This window comes from Morone saxatilis, unplaced genomic scaffold (assembly GCF_004916995.1).
Source record: "Morone saxatilis isolate NCDOM2014 unplaced genomic scaffold, NCSU_SB_2.0 Contig7, whole genome shotgun sequence".
Classification (NCBI taxonomy): domain Eukaryota; kingdom Metazoa; phylum Chordata; class Actinopteri; family Moronidae; genus Morone; species Morone saxatilis.
The window spans coordinates 8,244,775-8,251,961 of NW_023340246.1; positions in this window are offsets into that span (position 1 = coordinate 8,244,775).

Sequence of the window (7,187 nt, forward strand, 5' to 3'; positions counted from 1 at the left end):
GCCTCCTGGAGAAAAGACTGAGTTTCTCTTTCGCATGACAGCTAATTGTTAGTATACTGACAGTTTATGTCAGAAAGATTGACTGACCCACAGGACAAATCAGAGTTAAATTCAGACGTGTGGTGCATTGTTTATGGTTTTATGGTATGTTTTTTTTTGGGTTAGGAGTGGGACAGAACATGACAACGTCTATGCAAACACCGATCCCAACTAAAGAGTTTCCTAGTCGACCAGTAGTCATTAGATAAAGCCAATAGTCGACTAGTCGTTGTGCGTTAATGATATGAATTTAATTATTTAAATATACGTCTGTCTCGGAACAACCAGCAAGGAGACTGAACATTTAGTTTTTCTATTTATACACAGTATAAGATGACACACGTCTCGCTGTTCAAAAAATGTAATAAATAACTTCCAACTTCTTAAAAACAAATACTGGCGGACTTATCGATAGGATGATGTATAGTGCAAACAGCTACTTCAAGTTAGCTTGCTCCTCTTCTTCTGTTTCATGTATCTCCTGTCCCAAGTCGGCTGTAAATCAGCTGGCCTCCGTTGGTCTGCCCCCGCTCCGGTTCTGTCATGTTCTCATTCCGGCCCAGATGGGTACCCTGCTAACAGGACTGCTAACTACAGTTAGTGACTCCCTGTGGTACAAAGGATCCATGTCCAACAATCCCCTTTATCCAGTACCTGGTGACAAGGCGGAGTTTGACATTGTTTTTGTTTCTCTGCGAATATTTGACTAATTGAAATTCGGCCCACTAAGACTCCATCGGGACTTAGGACACCAAGCTAGAAACTGGGACAATCCCAGACAAACTGGGACATTTGGTCACTGTAAGTGATTGAAGCAGCACAGCAAAGAAAACACAGAAGGAAGCCGAGACAGCTATTGTGGCTGACTACTGCTAGCATGTTCCTGCAAGTTAAATGCAGTTAAATCGGCAGCTACAATGGTTCGCCAACGCACCCTGTCAGTATACATAGATTAATTTAGCTGTGCCCCTTTACTGTGTGACCAGGTTTAAACTGCTATATCCCAATAGTCATGGCTGATCCTTATTTCATATCAGATCTTATCACAGTGGCTGGGTGGCCCTCTGGTTGGTGCTCTAACAGGGTACTGAATTACTATTTGTTATCTGCTTGAGGACAACAGAGATACCAGTGGCCATGAAGTGGAACATACCAATCCAATCCAACTTTATTTGTTAAGCACTTTAAAAACAACCAAAGTTGACCAAAGTACAGGAGAATAAATAAGACATCATAAATGGGCCGGCATGTTGAGTGTCTCAACCATGAAATGCAACGTGACACTGGAAAAATGAAATGACAGAACCTCCATGCAAGATTGATGTTGATAACTCTGTACATTCTGTACATAGTACTTAACTGAATGATTGGCATACTTCACATAGTGCAACCATACAGTAAGAAGACAGCATTACCTGACTTACCGGTTACATTTTGTCCTGTCTTTGCAATAAAAGATCACACAAACTGTTGTCCTGGGATTTCATGAAGTACATGCATCCTCTCAGTTTGAGTTATTTGTGTTTTTTAGGTTCATTTGACTTCACAGACATTAAATCTTAAATTGTCCCTGCAAGAAAATCTGTTGTGGCATAGCGAGAAACATTCAAAACCGGCATTAAAAACACCTTGGTACTTTATTCCCTATTGTCACGCTGTCCTATGCCAACATCAGATGCTGCATTCAGTACTGGTCTGCTTTTCACCGGGCACTTTGAGACTTGGCAGAGTCAGCTAATGGCTGCTTGAATGAAGGATGTAACACACAGCGTTATTGGCTACCGTGACAAGTCAAGTCCCTCCCTAGCTGCCTGTTTTTATAGTAAATACCTAAATGTGCGGAAGTTAACAGCACTTTCCATTTCACCTGGACTTTAAAAAGCCTTTTCTGGTTGTCTGTTAACTCACTCAGCACAAAGTGAGATGAGATTCTTGATCTGCTGCTTAATGGTTTGGGGACGAATTGTTGAGTCAGAGTAGGTACCTGGAGACATAATGGCAGCGAATATCACCTGTTATTGCTAACGTGCTAATGTTGTCAGAGCTTGCTACAATTCATCACAGCAGCCACACACAGTTCTTTGATAGTTTCATGTGTTCAAGGTGAAGGTCTGAAGAATATGTATTAATTATATATGTATACCACTTATAATGTCTGGAGTGATTCTATGTTTGATATTAAGTTATGATTTATGCAATATGTATGTAATGTAATAATCAAGCTCCCTTTGTTGTATTCATTTTCTGGTCAGCAAGACATTGAATTTCACTACTGTTTTCTATTTTTAAGGGCATGCTTTAGATGTGCTTTAGTGATGAAGTTAACACTTCCTGGGGTTCTTCTCTTTTTGAAGTTGGAACTGATTTCTGCACTGCAAAAATATATATATTTAATTTCTTCAAACAGTCCTATTTGCTTTATTTATTCAGCAGTGTGCTCACATTGTGCTTCAAAGAACATGCTGTACCTACATTGGCACATATTGTGCTAAAGCAAAGATAGGGAAGAGTTAAGGCACTGTATTACATACAACAGTGCCACCCTTTCCTTTTGATTTCATCAGAAAATCTGAAATCTTTTGCATGCATTTATTATGATCATTCTGTGTTTTTGACCCACATGGGGCATCCCTGACAGGCTGCTGCATCTTTAGATGTTCAGTACCTTTATGAAATGATAGGAGGAGGGCTGAATGCTGAACAGCTTCAGTTACCACAACATGGAGCCAGAGGGTGTTTATACTGCTGTTACTATGGCGATATGCCTCTCCACTCTTAGTTATGTAATAAAGTTTTAAAATTCATTTATCTGAGGATGAAAGAACAGTAAGCCTCAGAGAGAGAGACAGAAAGAGAAAGAGATTCAAAGAGTGTTAACCAAAGTGCTCTTGTAGCCATCAACAAGGTTATTTAAGATCTAAACAACCTTGAGGGTTCTAATAACTTGCTTTCAGGTTCATTATCACCATCTATCCACATCCTGATTTAATTTCATTGACCAGAATTTATCAATTAATTTGTTTTTCTCTGTTCATTGATGTTTCAATGAACAAAGCAAATATATGCAGCTATATTTAATACCCTTATGTCAAAGAATAACCTACAGTATAGCACAGTGAACAATAATATTTGTAACTATGAAGGAGAGGATTGAACAATGCATATCTCTTGGTTCAGCATATGGTGCAGACATACATAAAGAGGAGGTTGACTAACTGGGAAAATAAGAAATGAACCGAATAACATCAAGCAACAAACTGGGCCGTCAAATGCTTTGAAGAGTTATGTAATTTCAGACCTTAAGTCAAAAGAAGCAAGTCATTTAAATTATGCCAGCATCAGAAACAGTAAATGCGACCTCTATGGTCAATATTAACCAATACATTGCTGACCCACCTCTCAGTTGGTCCTGGTGTGTCCTGAATGAATGAGTTCAGAACGCTCAACAATGTGTGTGAGAGAAAATTAGTGCAAACGGCAGCTTAAGTGTCGTATGCATCACTGGCCTTCAACAAACATACAAAGAAAACGACCCGCAGGAGAAGAATGAGAGAGGGCAAGGGAATTCATGTAAGGACAGCCTGACGATCCTCTCTGCCCCATTTTATCTGTGGAGAAATATTTCTCTCACATACCCTCTGACACACCAGCCTTCTATCTTCAACCTGAAAAAAAAGTGATCTGCAGCATCAACGATGTTGAGTTAGTATATAATGCTTATTATTTTGGCTAAAATTAGAGCAACCTACCATAGATTTATTAAAACATTATATATAACTATCAATAACTATATGTATGGTAGTCTACTGGCTATCCCGGCTGATGTCCTAAGCCACAGAATCCTGCACAGAATCAATCACCAATTATGTTCCTACTCACTATGCTGCTGCGTCCACACGGTCAATTAAGCCCTGATCCTGTTAAATCCATCTCGGCACACAGACTTTATAGTTTACTGGGTTATAGAGTCCCTGTCCACCTGTTGTGGTGGTTTGAATGTTGAGTTCTTGGAAAAGTGTCTGTGAAGAAGCACTGCAAATATGTACCATAAAGTAGCCAGTTTAGGCTGTTTTATGACTCCCAGGCTATCAGTGGAGTAATGTGTTCATGCTTCCAAGTTAGAATAGTAGGAGGTTTCTAAAATACAAACAAATGGACCTGCTTGTCAAAACATTGCTCCATAGCACCACTGGTGGTCAATCATTCCCCAGGGCACCTTTAAAGCACACTTTTACATATATAATAATCAAAACAATTCAGACTGATAAGTTCAACATATCATTTCTACTTTCTCAGTATCAGTATTTGTTGTATTTCCATCAACATGTAGGTTACCTAGTTGCAAATGTAGCCTCACTGCTGCAGTCTGGCAATCTGAATTATAGTGTTAAAGAGAGGGCCATGTGTTTTCACACATACTATGATACACATCACATTTTAAAGAAAGGCTGCTGAGGGGAAGGTGTCATTTAAAAACTACTGAGCAGCTGTTCTACAAGGGAAAGGGGTAAAAAGGGATTACTCATAACTGTTCCAGGGAATTAATGATTGATTCATGTTCCTTTCAGTGAAATGAACTAAAAGCGAGATGAAATGAGGACGAGTCTAAAAAAAATGAAAATCTCTCACAGTTTCTTATTCTCCATCTTTGTTTCTCTTAAACCATCACTCTGGGTTTAAGCCTAGTTGCACTGCACTGGGAAATGTGTTCAACAGAGGAGGAGTTACCGGGATAGAGCCTTTTTATCTCACAGCAGGCTCTCACTCTGATACTCGGGAGAAGCAGCAGGAGGGAAGAAGCAGGGAAGTAGAGATTGCGCAGAAGAACCAGGGTCACATGAGGCTGGGGTGTCTCAGAGGAACCGCGGCAGGGTACAAGACACAGCCTGTGCGCATGGATGGGAGACATGAACAAAGCAACCTGACAGGAATGTGGGTAAAATGAGGTTAAAAGAGGATAGCAGGCGAGGCAACGTGAGTCACAGAACAGGTTAGTAGCCTGCCATGGGGCAGAAGGAGAGTTGTAACTTACAACCCAAGATCTTATCTGAGGGAAAGTTCCTACCATATCTGCCAGCTGCAGTGACGTACTTCATAGGCCTCTAGAGTGTGTCGAGCTCGGGAGCGTGAGGACTGCACACACACATTCGTACTCCTCCATATGCATATAAGGATGCAGCAGCACGGGAACAGTGCTCAATGAGTTGTGGTTATTTATGAGCATTGATAAAACTAGACCCACAGGACACTTGTCAGAGCACAGATGAATTTATTTTGGCATATTGCATGGCATTACATAATGCCGGTGTTAGATTAGCTTAGAGCAATGAGAGAAGATGACTGGGGATAGCATTAACTGAATGATACAAGGGAGATGGAAGAGATAGGGATATATGGAGCACAGGTGCAGCCCTTGGGCAGGGCACCACACATATACTGGTGAACATCGAGAGACTAGTGAAGAGTCAGTTGTTGTATAAAGGGAGATACTAGGATCTCTAGCTGGTAGCAAGTGCCCTTCTGGGCAAGCCTGTATCTGACAAGGTTTGTTTACTGTATAATAAAGGGGAAGGGCTGTTCTTTTATTATGAGATTGCAATGTTGTACATACTGTTTAAATACTTTAGAGAACTATAAAATCTGCCTGATAGCCTAAGGAAAGTGGGTCAATAACAACTTTACGACGTGCTACATTTACTTTGTTTTCAGCGTCTTTGTAAACGACGTGATGATTTATGAGCACATCAGCAATAACAGACCTGTCTCCTTCCTGTCTGAATTGTCACATTGTTGAGCTGGTAATATTTAACCCAGAAAAGACCAAACAACTATGACATGAGTTGGCTATCTATACAAGAAAATAAATACTATGGATGAGCATGCAAAGCGTTACAGTTACATCAAAAGCAAAGCTGGGAATAATATCTCCATTGGTTTTGTTGCTTGATACTAGTGTAGCTAAATACATACTGTACAATCTGAAACTAGGCCAATATAAATAGATATTGGGAGTGAGGTTGTCACTGATTTTAAGTCTCAGAGCATGATGCAAACTGTTCCATGTAGTTAAAGTTATACGACACAGTAACCAAGTGCTCTTAAAGATCATCTCGCTGAATTCTTATTAATCTCAAATCCTTCCTCAGGTAAATTAAACAGATTGGATTAAGGCAAGCTAGTTAAAAAGAACCTTTGAGTTTAATATAAAACAGTCATCAATTATACTGTAAGCCTGATCTAGGCAACAGAAATAGCCGAAACAAACCTGCCATCCTGCCTGCTCCTAGTACCTATAAATATGTAATGCTGCCAGGATTAGCGGTTGGCTACTTTAAGTGTGAGGACACAGATCAAAAGGTCACATTTTTAACTACGAAGGGCAACTTCTCCACCTAGTAGTATGTGTCGTATGTAAGGGGACTGACCCACTGACATCACATGACCTAGATATATATTTATAGATAAACCAGCTGTGTGCTTCTTATTCTCACTGGTATCCATTTTGATGGAAACAGTCTCTAAGTGTCCTTGAGCTAAAACCATGGTTACTATCTAACCTTCCATTTTCCATTGTATGAGCCCATCTTCCCCTAGTTACATATTCCATATATAGTCTGCCGGACAGAAAGCTGAAAAACGCAGGTGGTGTCTCTAATCTTCAGGCAGTGACTATGCAGTGTGATTGTCAGCCAGCCTTTGACAGTGGTAAGGCACTCAGACATGAAACAGACAAAGCGGTCTTTTTTCTGAGGTATTGGATAAATGTATTTTGCATGATTTTAAAAATATTTAGAGGGACCATCTAAAAAAAGAGAAGAAATGCTTTTTCCCTCTGCTCAGGTGTGAACAAGCACTAAAGTGATAATTTCAACCATGTCATGAACAACTTCAGTTGGTTAACTGGAAAAACCTAAACAAATTATACACCGAAAGTAAGAGTGAAGAGTCTACAGCCGTGCTTGCAGCTCTGTGAGGCTATAACCACAATGGTCAGCTAAAAGCTAACATACTCACAATGACAATGCTAACACGATGATGCTAAGCACGTGTAATGTTTACCATGTTCACCAGTTTAGCTTAGCAGGTTTGCATGCTATCATAGTAAAAACTTTGGCATACTGGTGGCGCTAGAGGAAAGGTCAGGGGAT